The sequence below is a fragment of the Molothrus ater genome, chromosome 17 (genome assembly GCF_012460135.2).
Source record: "Molothrus ater isolate BHLD 08-10-18 breed brown headed cowbird chromosome 17, BPBGC_Mater_1.1, whole genome shotgun sequence".
In the NCBI taxonomy this organism is placed as follows: Eukaryota; Metazoa; Chordata; class Aves; order Passeriformes; family Icteridae; genus Molothrus; species Molothrus ater.
The window spans coordinates 4,124,453-4,144,990 of record NC_050494.2 but is presented as its reverse complement, the minus strand read 5'-3'; positions in this window follow the sequence as shown (position 1 = coordinate 4,144,990).

Below are 20,538 nucleotides of genomic sequence, written 5' to 3'. Positions count from 1 at the left end.
GTTTGTAGGAAACAATGAAGTGATCCCTCAAGCTACAAATTTACCAAAATGGGAGCCTAATCCTCCAGCCAACCTGGCAGTGAAGTTCTTCCTGCAGAGATCTGGATTTAGAGTTCTGCATGGCTGTGTTTTATACATATTTTTACCTACTCCTGTGAGCTCCCAAGGCTTGGGAGCAGGAGCTTTTGTGCTATAAATGTGTGAGCTCATGACCAAAATGAAGGCTGTGCACAGCATCCCTGAGGTTATGCATTTAATTCATTTTGGCAAGGCCTTGCTGATGGGTCATGAGAAGTCCTTCATGTTGGTGGGTGTTTGTAGGAAACAATGAAGTGACCCCTTAAGCTACAAATTTACCAAAATGGGAGCCCAATCCTTCAGCCAGCCTGGCAGTGAAGCTCTTCCTGCAGAGGTCTGGATGTAGAGCTCTGCATGGCTGTGTTTTGTACATATTTATACCTACATATAGAGGGAAGCACCTCTACTAAGATGCACACAGGCAGAGTGGAGCAGTGTCCTGGCAGTGATGTGCTTTTGGGCTGTAAATAATGCCAGCTCCATTTCCCCCACTGACCAGGCTGTGCTGGGCATGCAATGCACACTACACTGACCATCTCCTGCCTGCCCTGGGGGACAGAATGGGTTTGCAGATCAGAGGAAATGCTTATCCTGCTGCAAAACTGTGCAATGATATTTGTGCTAATGCACTGTGTACCTGCAAGAGCTTACTCTGAACCAGACTATTTTGTTGGCTTAACTGAGATGAAAGATGCAGAGCCTGGGCAAGCCAGTAACAGGCTCATGGTTGAGACAAAGAATTACACAGCTCTACAGGCTCCAGGAATAAAGTCAGACAGTCATTTACTCCCACAGATGGAGACTGGTTCATTCTCATGGGCAAACAATTTGCTCATGATATTTATTCCTTGTGCTGATCTGTGAGAATTTCGTTATTGCTGTGACATTTCACAGCAGTGTTTACTACTCCATGGGCTGTGTGGGCTTGAGTTTCTGCCAGTCAGGTGGGTGCTGCAGAGGAGAGACTCATTGTAACAGGAATGATCTGTACTGGAGGTGGGGAACAGAACCATGCACTGCTGTTCTTGTCACCAGAAGAGCAGAAAGAATCACTCCTGTGCATGTTCCTGGTAAACAAATAGGAAAGGTCATTGCTGGCAGAGGTAAAAATTTGAGCTTTTGGATTAAAATTTTCTGCTTTGGATTCACTCCTCAAGATTTCTGCACAGAACATGCTGCCTATCAAAAAGAAAATAAGCATAAAAATATTATCTGCTGGTCAGATTACAGGGGTGTAATTTTCTTACACATTGTCTTGTACTGTCCTCTAGTGCCCCACATCCTTTCTCAAGCATCCTGTCCCAGGATGTCACTGCACAAGAGCCCTTTCCTTGGGAGGAGACCCAGCTCTCAGTGAGCTGAGCCCATTTCCAGAGTGTTGTGCAGCAAACCAAGCAGCAGGACCCCCAGGAATGATCTGCTGCTCACTGCTTTGGTGCTTCTGAGGGTGCCTGCTTGTGAATCTTTGCTTCTTGCTGTTTGAGGCCAACCTCCCAGTAATTCATCTTGCCTCCCTGAAGCCCAAACCCGAGGATTTAGCAGAGCTCTGCCCAAAGAAGGATCATTTCAGCAGCACACAACTGTAGCAGCAGGGGAGCATTAAATACTTGGCTTAAATGAAAACTTAGGAAAGTTGCTTTGAATACCAAATTTCTCCTTGCTGCCTCACCAAGTGCCTGTGGTGTTACCTCCTGGTTCAGAACAGGTTCACTCCTCTGATTTTTGCTACTTCTGTATTTCAACTGTGACCAAAATGACTGTAGATGGATGTGACACAGCAAGTAATATTTTTATTCTGACATGATTTGAAATGTAGACAAGTAGTCTGGCAGAATTTGAATATTCACTGTGACTTTGTCCTTAATAAACACCGCTGTGAAATGCTCCAGTGCTGCCTTCTAAAGGACACACCACAAGTTTTACAAGGTGCACAGGCTAAATGTAAATAATTATCAGTTCTCAGATTCTCATCCAGGCAGGAGAGATGCCAAGAGCTTGTGTGTTTATCCTCAGATCTATTGGGAAATTTCCCAGGAGCACGAGCTCCCAGACATTTAGTCAAAACATCTAGTGGTAACTGTCTCCAGAACATTCAGCAGCTCTTTGATTGACATATTTCTCATCAACAAGTTGGCTTTGTTTACATAGCTCTGAGAAGTACATAGGCAATGATGGGGAGAAAAAAAAATACAACCAGACTTTTCTGTTCTTAGACTTTCTTCTTCTGGCAAGATGGGTTTTATTTCAGGAGCTGTTACCAGCCCAGATTTGCTATCATTAACCAGCTGGGCTGTGCTGAAATGGCCATGCAGAGCAGCTTGCAAATACTCCTTGAGGAGCTTTCCAGCAGCTCAGATCTGAAGCAGCATCAGCAGAAGGCAAAGAGAGTTGGTTTGGTTTGTTTTTTCCTTCAGCACACCTCTGCTTTCTGGGCTGAGCAGGTTTTTGTCATTGGTGTCAATCACACTTTTAAGAAGTAGATCCTGTATCTCTGCAAAATACAGGTACAAATCCTGGAATCACAGAATGGCTTGGAAGGAACCCTAAAGATCATCTCATTCCAGCTCCCTGCCATGGGCAGAGACACCTTCTCCTGGACCAGGTTCCTCCAAGCCTCCTGATGCACCTCCAGAGCTGTCAGATCTCATTTTAATTTGCTTAATTACATAGAATTGTTTCTTACCAAACTGACCAACTCTGACAAATCCTCTTCTTCCTCAGCAGCCTTGACACTTCTAAAATCCCAGCAAGGGCTTGCCCAGGTTCTACTTCTGACATGGTGCTGAGACAGTTCATCACCACCTGCATCTCCAGGAATCTTCCAGTCTTTGAGTTTATTTACCTCAAAAATATCTGTAATAGTTACTTACCTCCTGGGGTTGGTGCAGAGTTCAATTTATTTATGGACACACAGAATTATTCTAAAGGATCACCTCACAGGCCCTCATCTATCTGTGTTTTCTTGGAACACCTCTCATTATGAGACCTAAATATGCACACACCAAGCTGCAAGAGGGGAGAATTTGGTGCTTCTTTTCCTACCACATGAATTCATGCAGCAGGAACCACACCAGCCTAAAGAGAATAGAAGGAGGAGGTGAGGTAACGTAACCACTTACCTGCTCCTCAGTCTGGGAGCACACTGTGGCATTTTTTTGCCCCACACCATATGGGTTTCCAGCTGCTGCCAGGTGAGGAGCCTTGGATTGGAGCTGGTGGCTGGTATCCCAGAGGAAGGCAGCACTTCTTGTCCAACCCACCCTCCTGAGAGCTGCACTCCATCTAGCAATGAGAGCACCAGAAACTTCTTTATCAATTATTCCAATTGCCCTTGGCCACATCTGGGAGCACCTCACCTGCAGCCTGAGCAACTGCTCAAGCCAAGGTGCAAATCAATAACACTCAGAGTTAATAACTGTGAAACACTGGAGCAGAGTCTGCCATATTATCCAGCAATTAGGAAGATTTCTGTTTTTAAATCCGCAGCTACTGAGAGTTCTCAAAAAAAGTAAAAAATAGCGGTTTTGGAACAGAAAGAAGGACAAGCTGTTTCAGTCATCATTTTATTACTGGCTCACAAGGGAAATCAGTGAATCTACCAGTGGTTCATGCAATTCTGTTGCCAGCTTCCCAGAAAGGAAATGTCATGTATAGCAACTTGTTTTTCTATTGCAGCAATTAAAGTACATAGGAGGCCACAACAAAATCAATACAAAACTGGTAAATCCGTAATGAATGACAGCGAATTACTGATCCTCTTGCCTAAAGAAACATCTGTCTAAATGCCACCAAAGGGTTAGGCAGTAGAAGGCTTTGATGGGTTATTTTTGTAGGGTCTGCCATTTTTTATCCCTTTCTTTGTGTAAGCATCACCAACGGCCTCCTGCTTCCTGTGTTTGAGTTTCCTCTGAGGAGAGCGTGTGCAAGGGCAAATTTTCAAGGCTTGAGATATCCCTGAGGAGAGGGCAATTTGTGCTCCATGGGACATGTGGTGCTGGTGAAACCCCTCAGAGGCTCCCCTGGGGCCCATGGGGTGGAATTCTGAGAGCCATGGGGCTGCCTATGAAAGGGAGAATTCATCCTTTCGCTGCAGGCTTTGGGATCCCACCATGCACAGCCCCTGTCAGGCTGGCTCCCATTCCCATCCATTCACCCACATGAGATGAGTGGCAAGAGGGCCCTGATCAGTGGTCCAGAGGTGAGGTGAATATCAACTACTGACCTCACAACAAGAATATGGCAATTTTTAAAAGTAATAATGTATTTTCATCCTGTTTTTTTTTCGCTGTTTCAATACATGACTTTTCTGTCTTGCCACCATGTTGGTGGTTTAGAAGGGCTGACTGCTGCAGCCTTCTTCTTCTGGGGCTGTCTCCATGCTGTCCTGTCCTTTCTGAGCCAGACTTGGTCCTATTTTTACCCTCTGCTGTTACTTTCAAATCACTTTTTTACTTCTTTTCAAAAAACCCAGGCTGAGTCTCTTTTCTACTTCTTGTTCCTCAGAGGAATCATCACAATTAATTGTGCACAAGTAATTTTTCCCCTCCCCATGGCATCTTTAGGTAATTTACTGAGGTAGAGGCCAGTCAGTGCCTCTGGCAGCTTCCTCACTGCCCAGCAAGGCAACACCCAGGGAAAGGTGCAGAAAGCATCATCTCAGTACCCAGGTCACATAGAGTGCTCATAAATAATTGCAGATCAGCCCTATAACCTCCACACATGTAACCTCATCTGTTGCTGGGGTGTTTGTTTTCTTTTTCTTTTATTTTCTTTTTCTTTTTAATTTCCACCTTCCCTTCCAGCAGAACTGTGTCCAAATGCTTTTCTAAGCAGAATCAGATAATGCTTTTGATTGTAGCCAGAATGTTTGGTTATTAATGATATTGCTTTTGTGTCTACTGGGGGGGGGTTTGCTTATAATTTTTATCAAGCAAGTTGTTTTCTAGTGCTGGAATGGCTCTCTCTGCTGTGCTAAACACTCATTGTGTCTGTCACATGCTTATCCTATTTCAGCAGGGAGAAATCAATAGGAATTGATTTGAGAATGTCCAATCTTATCAAGAATTGAGCAGGGTGCTGGGACAAAGGCTGAGCTGGTGGTGTAACATCTAACAAGGCACGGAGCCCGAGTATGACAACCTTGTTTAGGAGGATGGTTGGACTCCAAGGTGTTAAGTGCTTTTGTTCCTCCCAGTGCCCTCGGCTTTCAGATGGAGCCAATTTCCACAGCAGCTCCCTCCCAGCTAAAAGCAGTGTATGCACACTTTCTAGTCCTAGCAGAAGATAACGTTCTGGAGAGAGAAAGTGTTGCATTTAGAAACAGAAACGCTGCCAGCAAATGCTATTTCAGCAATTACCTATGTTTAGTAATTATGCTAATGTTGATTCTCAAAAGGCTGTTATTTGCTCAGCATGTTCTTCATACTTTATCTCTCTACCTGCCTAACCCTTTATTTTCACTCTAGCTATTACTGGTTGTTTGTCAAGTTAAGTGATGTTTGCAGTGCCAAGTGTTGTCAAGGTACTGTTGCTTTAGCTGAATTCCTATTTTTCCAATACAGGCTGCTGTGACTTTCTGCACATCACTACTACAAGGCTTTGGGGATTGGATTTCACTGCTTACAAGGAACCTTGGGTGCTGCAGGTGTTATTGGGCTGTGGGATGAATGAGCAGCTCCTGGGCGCTGTAAAAACATGTCTGATGAAGTGTGATGGGCATCAATTTGTAAGTGTTGAACTGACACATGTGGGGGACCTGCGTGTGCTCCTGTCCTGCTGCAGCTCCAGCCAGTGGGCTGGCAAATGAAAACAGCCCAGCACACACTCCAGTGGACAGAAACACCACACCTGGAGCACCCTGCTGGGTTAGGTTTAAGGAGAATCCTACAGAAAAGTCAGCACAGAACTGATGGACAGCCTGCAAGCTGCACAGGGGGGTCTGTGTGTAAGGGTATGTGGGGGGTGTGTATGTCTCGTATATGCAGAGCGAGGGGAAAGCGTTCAGCTACTTGGAGCAATGCAAAATTGCCCCAAAACCTGTACAATTCCAAGTGGATGAGGCCAATGGATCATTTGGGCCAGCACCAAAGCCATGCCCTCAGGAATGCGCACAATGGCCTCAGCATTGCTCCCCAGGAACATCCCTGACAGGAGAGAAACGGGGTGTTGTGCATGGAACAGGGAAAGAAAAACTGGTCTGGGGCAGGAAAAGGGAAAAGCTCTACTCCAGAAAGGGATTCTGCATGCACAAGGCTGGGACTTGGCTCTTCAGAAAGAGACAGCTTTGGAGGCAGCTCAGAACAGTGTGACACAGCGTGTCTGAGCCTGGAGACACTGGGAATTTATCAGGGCTCAGTGCTCCCAAACATGCTGCTCCCAAACAGGTGCCCAGGATGGTCCAGGTCCCAGCAAACCCTCCAGCACAGCTCAGCCCAGGGTCACTTCTGTCCCCTCTCCCTCCTCCCCAGGCACTCATGGCAGGTACCTGCTGGTTACAATTTTTTGCAGCAATCCCCCAGTTTGACCCAGGGTAACAAACCTGTTTCTAGACAATTGCCAAGGAAGATTCATGATGTAACATGCTAGAGCTGTTTCAACATCCTGCAAACAGCAGCCTACACTGCAGGAGGAGGGAGCAGAGATGAGCCTGCCAGTCCCAGTGGCAGACAGTCATACTGGGAATATTTAATTTACCAGTGCAGGCACAGCTTGGAGAGCTTGACCCCTCATTGCAGCTCCTCCCTAACATGCAACAGCCCCAAACACACGGTGCAGCATTGTGCACTGATGAATTAATTTGCTCTGTATTTGCTGTCAGTTTGCTGACGTTTGCACCTTTCTTTAACTTTTTGGGCTCCATCGATTTTATTTTTCCTTACAATTCTTCACCCCGTTCCTGCGGTTCAGGAAACACAACACAAGCCCTCCCGTGGTTAATTTAGCATCCATTAGCTTTTTAGCAAATTCTTTGTACATTAATTGTTAGGATTTATTTAGGAGGAGGAAATTCCACGCGATCCTGCTCAGGCTGTGCGGAGCAAACCCTCCATCCCTGCTCCCACTCAGGGATGTGCGGTCCAGGAACAGCAGCGTTAGCAAAGAGCTGTTTAATGGCCAAGGTGAGCCAGGTACAATCGGGCTGACTCGGCACGCGTGTTTATGAGCTGGCATGGGGGACCTGGGAGCTGCAGAAAGCGGCAATTAAGCGCTAATTGCATCTTCTTTAAGGGGGCATTTTAAACAGCTCGCCCTTTTGTTAGGCGGATCTTCTCATACACATCACGTCTCCCCATGGATAAACAGCCCTTTATCTCACTTGACTCGTCTGTTTTCCTTTCCCTGTGAAATGCTGGATCTGATTTAAGTTCCGACTCAAAATTCAATAGATCTTCCTTGTTACCTCTTTCCTCTCGGAAAGTCTTCATCAACGAAACCCTTGAAGATGATTTAAATGACCAACAGGTAGTAGTGCTCTTTAACTGTGCAATCAGAGATGATTTACTGAATGCATTTCGGGATGATTGTAGCCCTGTTAAGGGATTGCTCAGGAAAAAGAGGGGAAGTGGCTGAGGTGTTCTGCCTCCCCTCAAAGGGCAATGCACAGCGGCAGGAGCACGGGCTGCATATGTCACTATTATTATGGAACATGGAGCATCTATTAAAAGGCACAAAAGCCAATATGTCACGAATTTGGAAACCTTCCACTCGCTGCAGAACCATCGCAGAGCACAGGCCACAGAGATAGATCATGCTGACCTATTTCCTAGACTGCAAACTGAACCTCATGCGCTGTTTGCACGCTCATTATTTTCACCAGAGGCAGATGCAGTTATCCCTGTTATCCTCCTTGCACCTTCCCTGGAAGCTCAGTTTAAGTGCTGAAACGTGCATCCATCTTGTTGTATTGTGTTCTGATTAAACACGAGCTCTTCCTCCAACTGAAGTTATTCTTTTGTCTCAGGACCAGCTGTCACACGTTGCACATATAGAATGCATTCAGGATAACAAAAAGGAACAACAAAACATAAAGATCAGTGGCAGATCTCACTGGTGTGCTGCAGATTTTCCCAACCTGCCTTTGCTCAGCACAGTTGTGCCAGTTTAAACAAACTGTGTAAGTTTAAATTTACTTTCTTCCCAGCCTGTGAGAGCCCCTCAGAGCAGGATCTCACATCTCAGACCAAGAGATTGCTGTGTTCCCTTTCTCTTTGCTGCTGGCTCCCTGTATCTCAATCAGCCCCAGAACATTATAGACTTGAACCTCCCTTCAGCCTAATCAGTTTCAAATATTTATTTGTCTTTCTAACCTCAAAGTCTTTCTCTGCCTACTGATCAGCTGAACTGAAGCCAAGATCAGGCTCTCAGCAGTCTGTAGCTCACAAATGACCTCGTGTAAACAAAAATAAAAGGGAATTTCAGTGGTCTGTGTGAGGATTTGAGATTACTATAATGACATGGAATTTACAGGAGCTTGAAAACATAGGGAAGGTCTGTTTCAGAGAAGAAATATGGTAATTTGTGGCCAGAGGGAATAAGGGAGGGTTTAGCCAAAATGGAAATTACCTTTTGGTGCTCCTTTACTGTAACCCCTATAACTCCAATTATAGCAATGCACTGGGTTGTTTTACTCTTGTCCTATAACTCCAGCCCTTGTGCATGACTTAATCCATAGAGCACCTCCTAATGAACTCATTACTTTCCTGATGCTGAATTATTAAGGAGACTTTGCTCTTGTTTAAAGGGAAATGTTGAACAAACACATATTTAGGAAACAAAGGAAGATATCATGGATATCAAACCATTCCAGCCCTTTTGGGGATCCCGTGTGGGAACATCCAAGTCAAGAAGAAGATTTGATGCTGGGGTTAGAAACAGATTGGGGGGTTCTGGGTGTGAGGCAAAACTGCTGGGCTGCTCTGGAAGTCCTCAGGGTACCCTCAAACACAGAGCTCACACACAGCATATTAAACTCTCTGGGACTATTTAATATTTTTATGTGCTTGAGACAATGAGGCAATAAAGCAGTTTGTAAAACTTTGGGATTTTTTTCCTGTGACGCCATTTTTATTTAATTTTTGTTGGGTTTGTGAAGCCAGTTCTGATCCTGCAGGAGCACTGGCCTGTGTGAATGGTGTTGAATTAAATTCTGAGATGGGGTTCATTTTTCTCAATGAAAACTGAGACTTTCTACATAAATCTGATTCTTTTATCAAAGCTCTTACTAAAATAATAAAATTCTCTTCTGGAGAATGACCCACACAACCCACCTTGGTCTCCAAGAATTAGAAGATAGCCCAGGGACTTTGACTCTGGTTTTTCTTTTCCTTTAGTATGACTTGTGGGTTTTCTTCTTTATACACAGAATCCACATTAGACTCTTCCATAAATGCACTTTCTCATTTATTTTCTGTTTCCCCAGCAAAAGGATTTCTGCAGCTCAAAATTACATCTCTGAGCCTTCCCACCTCATCTCCTGGGAGGTATTCTCACACTCTCCTTCCCATCAGCACTGCTAGATTTCCAAAAAACAGTAAAAACCCCTCCTTTGGTCTACATTTTCAATGTTTTCTTTCAGATCCTTCCCAGCCTCAGCAGTCAGCCAGGACAGCTCCACCTCACCCTCACACTCTGCTTTGCTTTCAGCCATCTCAGGCCTTCTTTCATTTTTATTTTTATTTTTATCTTTATTTTTTTAAGCCTCTTTGTCTGCTGCTGGATGGCAGCAGAACAGATGCTAGAGGATTATGTTTCACTTCTATCTTTACTCTCAGGCAAAATTCAATGTTCAGGGGCATGGTCAAAATTATTTCTTGATGGCCTTTGGATATTTGTTAAATACACACAGCTCTGGTGTGTGATGTCTTTTCAGTGATGTTATATTGCTCTCAGTAATAGCTACAATTTAGCAATTGCACATATACCAAGGCAAAAAACACACTATAAAAGCCTAAAGCTAACCTGTAAATCCATGAATTCAAGGGCTAAAGAAGGCACAGAATTTATGGTGATATTAAGCGACTTGGTAGCTGGAAGTTCCAGCACACAGGTCCTAATTCTGAAAGTATTCAGCTGTGGAAGTTCACAATCCAGTGGAGATTTTTTTTTTATTTAGACTGTAAATCTTTTTTTTTTCTTCTTGTTGAAGCCTATTAAATTCCACATGTTAAAGTCATGCTTAAGCATTTTCAGGATAAGGATGCTTAGGATATAACTAAAAACCCATTTGAAATGGCCAAAGTGCCCAGCTTTTGAACACAGGTACAAAACCCAGAAAGGTGAAGACATTAAAACACTCAAAGCATTCCCTCTCTCCTTTGAGTAAAATCAATATCCCTTAAAAGCTGTGAAATCTGATGTAAAATCTTGCAGTGAACTTCTGAATTTCTCATTCTGGAGCGCGTGTCCAGACACCCCAGTGATTAATGCTTCCATGACTGCCCAGCCAGATGGAAGCCTGATAGAAGACAGAAACACAATGACCATGTAAATAAAAATGTCTTTACTAAAGGCTCTGCCAAGGCACTGAAATCTCTGGGCCTGAGAGAAAGCAGCAAAGCTGGGGGTGATGCAGTAATTGTCATCTGGGTGTTCCCAGAGAGGGAGCTCAGAGCAGACTCTGAACAGGCAGAATGAGGTGGGAGGCTTTGTTGTGCAGCTAATATATTGTTGTTTCATATTAATTGAAAATGGGGCTTTTTATATGGAACTGCTGGAAAAGCACCTGTGAAACAAATAAGCTGATCACCTGGGCAGAGCTAATGAGGCACCAGAGAAGCTGCTCCTTAATATTGCTTACATGAAATTTGTCAGTTTACTGTAATTGTCCTTTAACTTTTGTAAGTTCAGAGTCTGATTCCCCAAATTTCCTGACATTGTCATGTAATTTTTATTATTTTGGGGTCTGCTTCAGCCCCTGGCCTGGGCTCAGTTACTCCTATGGGCACATACTAATTTTCCAGGGAGAAGCTGGGCCTTTCTGTTTTTTACAATTCAACAAAGCTGAGTTATTTTCATTGAATTGAGAGTACTCCCAATAAGAATCCTGCCTGTCATCTTCAAAAGTTCACTTCATTAATTCCAGCAGAGCTGTGAAGCTCAGTCCTGGCTGAGTTATTCATAAGCAGACAGGACAGGGCTGAGTGTGCAACCCAGGGAATGGCAGGGCTGGAATCCTCCCCCGTGGGTTGAACAACCAACTGCTCCTATGCATAAGTGTGATTTTGCAAGTCAGGCCGTGGGCTAAAATGTGTGTGAGAGAGCACAGATGGACTTGAGAATTACCAGGCAGCCGTGAGAGATGAGCAGCTGAACAGCCCCAAAGAAAACCTGCTTGCAGACAGGTAAAAACCACCAAGCCCACGTCCTGCTCTGATAATAACACCAGCTTTTATTGCTCATCAATTATACTCCCTAACAGGGTTTTTTTTTGGCCTTTTTTTTAGATATTACCATGCAGACCATGGGAGGAATGAAAATGTTGTCCACCTCCAAATATCTCATTAAGATTTACCTGTGACAGACGCCTACAAAACATTTTCAGAGCAGGTTGCACTGTGGCAGTCACTCACTACACCAAACATGATTATTCCCTGCCTGTCCTGCCCCACACCTGTCTGTTTTATATCCTTAACTAAACATTCTTTAGGGCTGTTGTGTGCAAAGCTCAACCCTGTGGTGCTGGAAGGACCCATCAGGGGCTACAGCAACATAAACAATAGATAAACAGATGAATAGATGAATGGATAAATAATCAATAGATAAATCATTAATAACAATCCACAGCTGTACTCCTCATATGCTTTGTTTCCAAGGAACAATCCCATCAGTTCAAGTGGTCAGGCATGGCAGCAGGCAAAAAAGCTGCAAGCAGCTCTGAAAAGTTCCCAAATTATGGCTTCCTGCAGTTCTTTTGAAGGGCTTTAGAAGGTGGGTGGAGGATGCAGGAAACCCACGGGCAGAGTGACTTGGGTGTGGTGCTGACAGCCCAGGCTGCTGGCAGGACTGGCATGAATCGTGGGGAAAAGGAGTTGGCAAAAATGAAAGGATTTCCCCAAAACTGAAGAGGAGGAGATACAAACAGAAAAGGGTGGATTAGGGGGCAGTGACACAGCCAATATAAACCTAGAATAACTGAATGGTTTGGGTTGGAAGGGACCTTAAAAACCCTCTTGTTCCACCCCTGCCATGGGCAGGGACACCTTTCACCATCCCAGGGTGCTCCCAGCCCTGTCCAGCAGGACAAGGACCCAAGGGTGGCACTCCCAGCACAAAATGACACTCAGCCCAAGGTCACAGCATCATGCAAGGACCCTGCTGCACCCAGCAAGAGCACCTGCCTTCCACTTACCTTTTTTAACCACTTATCCACAATTTCTGTGTAATTGCACCTGCCTAATAGCCTTCTGTCAGGTTCCTGCCATTCATCCATCACACATTAACAGTCTATTCTGATTTCTGAGGTATATTTCATCTCCTCTGACACCCATAATTTTCATGTAACCCCTTTATTGAGGCAATTAAATCTTCTTTCCATCCACTCTTTTTGGTTTCAAATTTACATTTTTAGTACTACTTTTGCAACAGCCCTTGCTCCTTCACAGTTGCAGGGTTTAATTCATGTTTATGTTCAGTTCATGTGGCACCCTCACCACATGGTTTATTTCTGTCAACTATGAAATTTAGATTGCAGCCCAGGCTCACTTTGCATTTTCACATTTCCACCACAAGACACATGAAAACACAAAATTCAAAATTGGATGTTTCCTTCTAATTTTGACAATTTGCTTATGTCTAATAATATTTTTTGGGTGACAACTTGCAAAAAAAATTAATTCTATCATTATTGTAGCTATTCTCCTTATAATGCATTCAAATGCATAGTCCTGTGTGTGTGGAAAACAGAAACAGGGGAGAAAATCCTAATGAAAAACTCAGCAGAGCATGCAGTGCTTCTCTCTAGCATTTCTAACAACTTGTCCAGCTTTATGGTCTTCAGGACCATTTAGAGTTTTTGGAACAGGTCAGTGAATGCTTCTCCTTGCATGATTTTGTGAACACATGAAGTTAATAGCAAAGTTTATTGCTGTTTGCTGAAGAGGATAAATGCAAGGAAGTATGGATGTCAGCAGCAAAGGCAACCTCACCTGGATGCTTCTCTTCCCACAGCAGCCCTGGGGATGCTGGATATGCTGTCAAAAATCCTGAATGGAACAGGGAACCTCCAGAAAAACTCTTTTATTTCCCACCAGATTCCACAAATAGGTGCTAAACCTGACCAAGCTCCCTGGCCTTGGCCATCCCTCAGCCACTGCAAGCACCAAACCTGGAACAGTCAGTGGGCTCCACAAGCAGGGTGTGATGGGTTTGTCTTCACTGGGAAGGGCCAGACCTCCCAGAATTAGACTGGAGCAGTGTCAGAGGGTCCCTGTGCTGCCCAGCTCCCAGTTGAGCAGTTGTTTTCCATCTGTAGGACAGTGACCAAACCCCTCAGGGAATTATTCTGAAGTCACTTTCACACCTGGGTAAAAGGAACGTTTTTAAAAATGACTTTGACATTTAGGCACTGCTGGATCCCAAAGCTGTGTAAGAATTTGCACAAACCACAGTAAGGAGTGGGACCAGCCAAGCTGGAGCACCTCACTCTCCAGTCCATCCCAGATCCTAACACAACCCACAGGGTCCTGGAAACAAAGAGAAAAACTTGGAAACCTTGCTTGTATCAGAGCACATTTCCCTTGATAAGATGCAGCACTATCAATTCACTGAACAAATAAAAGCCAAACAGAAAATAAATCAAGAAAAAGAGCAGAATTAATTCTTCTTCAACTTAATTGCCTCAGTCTCTCAAAGGCATCACCCTTGTGAGATGGATTTTTGTACAAAGTGATGTTGGGGCTGCTCCACTGAGCAGGTTTGGGTGCCAGGTGTGGATTTCCAGCAAGGGGCTCCCACAGGAGCACGGTGAGGAGCAGGCTCCTCCATGGTGAGGCAAAACAGGACCCCTGACATTGCCCTGGGAATGATTGGCATCTGACTCCAAGGCTTTGGAATGCTGAACACTTGTTTTATTAAAACTATACTATATTACATTGCAACTATATTAAAGAGAGATACTACACTATACTATATCATACTTACTACTGTCTACCTAACTAGAAAACCTGTGACTCTGCCCAAGAGTCCCAACACACACACAGAGATCCAACTGGTCAATGAATCCAAAACACCTTGTGAAAAAAGCCAATCGCTTGGTTTTAACATTTTAAAAGTTTAATAGTAATAAAATGGTTAGAAAAATAGCAATATAATTAGAGTAATAAAAATTTGGACAATTTGGATTAGGACAATATGAGACAATAAAACAAAGAGTTATGGACAGTCTGGGTATCTTTATCTGGGCAAAATAAGCCCGAAAAAAGGACCCATGTGAACAGATGATTAACCCTTAAAAGCAACAGCCTGTTGCATATTCAGACACTCATACATGATGCATAAATTCCATTCAAACACAGGATTCTGTCTGGGCAGTGTCAGCTTCTTCCTCTGAATCCTGATGGCATCTTCAGGACTGAGCAAGGCAGGAAGTTCATTTCTCCAAAGAGCAATAAATTCTCTGTCTCTGAAAGATTCAGGTGTCCTGTGGCTGCTATCCAGTGTGGGTCCTTTCTTTAGAAAAAAATATCTCACATAGCATAGTTTCTATTTTAACATTATGTTATAACCTAAAACTATATTTAACACACTACTTAAGAGAATTAACACAGCATAACTTTCTAACATAACACATATAATATTAATTTGAATATTTGCAAAAAGCCAATCATAAAATATGCATTTCTCACACCCATCACCAGAATCCAACCAAGTAATCACCTTGGGTAAACAATCTCCAGAACACATTCCACATGTTATTAATAATGTTAATATCATGTTATGATCTTTAACAATCCTTCTACATTCCACATGAGCACAAACACAGGAGCAACAAATGAGATAAGAATTGTTTTGATCATTCTTTTCTCTGCTTCTCTCTGTTCAGAGGGCTGTGAATACCACACTGCTGCTCTCAGCTGAGCCAGGAGATCACAGATCTGCAGATTCCACTGAGATTAAATGACTGAACCCAGCTGCAGGTCCTGGCTTTAGGGAACACTTGCAAGGGGACAATGGGACAGTGCCCAGCCCTTCTGCAGCCCCAGAGCAGGGTGCCCTGGTCCCAGCCTGTGGTGCCACTGTCACCCTGCCCTGCCTGGCCTGGTCTCAGGAGTTTTGCTGTTAATTGCAGCCCCAAGATTTGTGCACAGTCTCTGTTTTGGCCCTGCACGTTTGAAGAATGAGCTGGAGTCCTTCAGTTCTCAGTCTCAGAGTTGTTTATTGTTTCTTATCTATAAAAATTTCCTCCTGCCCAGCCGAGGTCTGCTCAGCAGGACAGACAGAGGCACTCTGCCTGCCCTCAGGGTGGTGTTATCTGTTTATACTACAAACTACCTATAACATGTTCACAATGACTTTCCAGTACCTATCACCTATGTTAGACAGGGAGATTCTACTCTAAACCAATCCCAAAGTGCCAACATCACAGCAGAAGATGGAGGTAGAGAAGAAGAAAGGCTGGACACACCCAGTCCCTCCATCTTGTCCCCAAAACCCCCATTCTAAAAATCCCAAAATCTACTTTTTCACCCGGTGATAATTTTATTATTACGTTATTTAAACTTCTGTGGCTTTCAGGTCTTCATACAAAGCTGGTAATTTGCTCCACTGGTCATAATCAAATCCCCAGGTGTTCTGGGCCTGTGTGCCAGGGTCTCTGAGCCCCCTGGCAGGGGCTCCAACAACTCTGGACACCCAGAGGGATGCCCTGAGTTCCGACAGCCTGGCACAGCACAGGAGGGATGTGGAAGCCAGCGAGCAGCACAGGCAGTCCTGGCCCCCCTCAGGACTCTGTGCAGGCTCAGGGAGTCTCCAGGGGAGCCTGAGCAAAGCTGCTCTGGGTGAGGGGAGCGTGGCTGTGGCTCCAGCTGTGCCCAAGGCAGAGCCAGCTGCAGGCTTGGGCGAGCAGGGCACTGCCAGGGCAGCAGCAATGGGCTGGTGTGCTGCCCACAGCACCTGGGCCAGGGCCCACCACAGCCTGGCTGGCTCCTGCTGCTCACTGGCGTGTTCAGGATGGTGTTTAAAGGGAATATCCCTTGTGGGATGGGGAGCAGCAGCTCTGCTCCCTGCCACATCCCTCCTTGCCTGGCAGCAGCAGCAGGAGCTGCAGATCTCACCCTACCAAGCTGTGCCCTCCTGGCTCTGCCCTGTGCACATCTCGAACCCAACTGCACCTTTTAATCATTTTCCTTAATTAGTGAGAGCAGTTTTCAGGTGCTAGAACATTGACGCTGCCTTTTTAAAATTGGATTGCTGCTATTTAGGAGCCTGTTGTTACTTAGGAGCACGGGCTGTTGTACTGGTATTGTCATCTTGTCATCAATTAGCTTTTAATTAACGTGAATTTTATCTTTTCTCTACTAAGTGGGGAAGAGGAGAGCAATGGGCAGGATAGGAGGCAAAGCAGCTCCAACAGCAATTTCACTGAGCAAACTATGAGCCACTAAACACTGCCAACACTTCCTAATGTGCACTGCAGCCATTGTCAGCACAATGAGTGACAATAATTTCTAGAGCCCCTCTACATTTTTGACAAGAGCCACTACTTGAAGCCAGGATTCACTGTGCCACCAGGCAGTGCTGTCACTGCAGTGACATTCTCAGCCTGGAAAACCAGGTGGTCACACATTTGGTGGGTTGTTTTTTTTGGGGTTTTTTTTGGTAGTAGACAGTCCAGAAATAGGGAAATCTCCTCCAAAGAGGCGAAAGCAAACACTGGAAGAGAATAAGGTACATTTTCTCTCACCTTCTCTCTCATTGCTGATTTATCTATTGCTCTGCCTTGTTGCATTTCCAGTGCCTAATTGGGCTGCAAGACAGCTGGAGAGGGCATGGAGTGACAGGACAATGGGGAATGGCTTCAAACAGAAAGAAAGACTTAAATTGGATATTAAGAAGAAATTCTTCTCTGTGAGGAGGCCCTGGCACAGGGTGCCCAGAGCAGCTGGGGCTGCCCCTGGATCCCTGGCAGTGCCCAAGGCCAGGCTGGACAGGGCTGGGAGCAGCCTGGGACAGTGGGAGGTGTCCCTGCCATGGCAGGGCTGTGGAAAGAGGTGATCTTTAACATTCCTTCCAATCCCAGCCATTCTGGGATTCTCCTATTTTATTCTCATCATGGCTGAAGATCTCTCCATTACTCAGCCGCCCTACATGACCCAGGTCTCCTATCAAACCTTTGCCACAGATTCCTGTTTGTGCAGTGTCAGAAAAACAACACAGAATTTCGTGTCTGTTTGTGGAGAAAAAGCTCCACTGAGAAGGAAAACAAAAGTAAAAAAGCTCCATTGAGAAGGAAAGGGGTGTTTGTGTGAGTCCCAGCTCCCAGCCTGACAGATGCTGGTTCCAGTGGGGTGAGGGATGGCTGGGGAGCTGTGAGAACAGCCCAGAGGGCCTGGACTGCAATTCTGAGAGAGGTTTAAATCCATTAGAGGGGGCACAGTAGATGTAGAGCCATTTGTTTCTTCCAAGTGAAGCAGTGGATTTGCTTCTGTCCTTAAGCGCTATTTCAGGGTGAAGGAGAGAGACAAAACCTGAATTTGTGGGAGGAACAAAACCATTCCTAACCCTTTCAGTTTAAAGGTTTATGGTCTTTGCAGCCTTTATTAAAAATGGCTGGAAAAGATCCCTGGTCCCTCTACAGTTTTAGACAAAAATCAGTGTACTATTCATCTTTTGTTACATGGTTGGACTTACCAAAGCTTTTATCTTGAAGGTAATACTGATTATACCTCTGCTGAATTGGGGTTTTTTGTCCCTCTAATTTCCTTCCAGGACTAGTCCACAATTCCTTGACCATCCAGACAATCCATCATCTCCCCATAGAGCACCTCCATCAACCTGTTTTTGATGCAAGCCCTGATAAAGGGCAGGATTTAAGCCATCCACAGTCAGAATTAAATAAAAAATGGGGTTCTGCCCACCTTTTTTTTTTTTTTTTTTTTTTTTTTTGGTCTCTTGAAATTACTTTCCAGCTCAGTCCCAGACTGAGTAATTCAAAGCTGATGGGAAATGAAAGCCATGGTCCATGGAGAGCTAATGGATATCTAAAAGCAGCAAAAAAAGTTAGGGGAAAATTTATCCTCCCCTCGCCCCTAAATCCACCTGAGTTGAGAAGTGCAATACATCAACAGCTGTGTTGATGGCTTGTCTTCTAACACAAGCTCATCATCCCATTTTATCTGCCTCATCATCTTGTGGACCTGCACAGTGGCAGCAGACAGATAGCTCCAGAAAGAGTCAAGGTAACATTAAAGAGACAAATGCCTCCCATCTCCCTGGGTTTTTATGCACTCTGACTCTGCTCCAGAGTCGTCTGTACAGCAGCCTCCTCTTGCCACCGGTCTAAAATAAAACAAAGCAGAGCCCTAAATAAATGGCAGCAGGCTGAGGTGAGGAGAGCTCAGCAGTGTGAGCATGGCTCAGGGGAGGTGGCCCAAGAGCCTGCCCAGAGATGTTTCCTGCAGTGATCCCCTCAGGGGACATCCCCTGCAGCCCTCCCTGCTCACCCATGACTGTGCACATGCCCTGCTTTTCCCCCGGGACATGCTGCTGGAGAGGATGAGACATGAGGACACAAGGATGGCACTTCCACTTTGGCCTCTTGTTTTCTCTCTCTGGCCTTGATTTTTGTCACGTCTGCTCTCAGACTTGTCTTTGTCAGGGATGCAGGGAGAGGCAGGGAGGTTGAGACCAAGTGTGCACCCAGCCCTGTGTGCTGGCCCTGGTGCCACTCCAGTCTCACCCTCTTTATCTCAGGGGTTTTTCTGAGGCTGATGTTGCCTGTGAATTTAGCAGCCACTTATGAATCCCCTGCACTCTTCACTCCACAGTTAAAACTTAATTCTGTCCAAGCCAAGACCTTTTAGAAACACTCAAGTCCTCAAGCTGGAGTCTGCAAAGTCTCACTTTAACACTTGCCTTGCCATATCCTATTCAGGGAAAAAAGAATCTATACTCATCCCCCAGGAATTTCCTTAGAAATAAATATTCATCTATTACATAACCTTTTCATGTTGGGATATTCCTGGGAAGAGCCTGTTTGGGCAGCAATTCACCACTCAGAGCCTGAGGAACAGCTTCTGCTCAATGGATGAGGTGGGTGGTGCACGAGCAGGTGTTGGAAGCTATGAGAAGCCACTACAAATCCTGCTTTTCCTTTGCTGAGACAGTCAGAAAGGGAGCAGGACAGGGCAGGGCTAAATAACTGGAAGCAAGAAAGCCTCATTCTGTCTAATCTGCTGCTGCCCTCCAGGTGTGGAACACCCATCACTCACAGATGCAGGGGCAGGCACACCTGGGACATCACCCTGCAGAGAAGGTGCAGGGGATGTCACCAAGGTGAGCAGGGGGATGGGACAATTCTCCTCTGAGGAAAAGCTGGAGGGTTGACATTGGTCAGCCTGGAGAAGTGAAGGCTGCAGAGTGATTTAGTTGTGACACTACAGCACCTGAAGGGAGCCTGCAGGAAAGATGGAGGGAGACAATTTGCAAGGGTCTGGAATTACAGAAAAAGGGGAAATGGCTTTAAACTGAAAGAGAATAGGTTTAAAATGGGTATTAGGAAAAAACTCTTCCGTGTGAGGGGGCTGAGGCCCTGGCACAGGATGCCCAGAGCAGCTGTGGCTGCCCCTGGATCCCTGTGAGTGCCCAAGGCCAGGCTGGACAGGGCTTGGAACACCTGGGATAGGGGAAGGTGTCCCTGCCATGGCAGGGAGTTTGGAACAAGATGACCTTTAAGGTCCCTTCCAACCAAAACAATTGTGTGAGTTCCATTCTGGAGCTCCTTTGATTGCCTCTCCCACTCCCAAAAATTATAAGCACATCCCAAAGACTGAAGTTATCAGTGGCTGCATGCAGTGCATGGCCTGGGGGAGCTGGAAAGGGGAATAAACAGCAGCACCTCATATCCAGGGACAAGACTTTTGATCCCAGGCTGTTTCTAAGAGCATTGCCACTGTGAGCACAGCAGAGCTCATTTGATGTCTGATGTGTGGAATGCTGGAAGCACACTCACTCCAGAAGGGAAGCATGCCTTGGGAAAAGGCACAGTGGGAAACCAAACAGCCCAGTGTACTCGTGGTAGATGCACAAGCCTTTTCCATCAGTGGGTCTGGATTTGAACTTGCATCCCTTAGATAGGATGGCACATTTGTCTCTGAGATCAATGGGGCAGGTGCAGCCCTGGACATGAAAAGCAGGGCAGGAGGCATTTGAGAAGTAAGAAACTAAAAATATGGCAGCCCTTCTGAGGATCAAGATGAAGGTAACATGAGCAGACATGAGAAGAAGAGGAGGAAAAGGAATAAAACT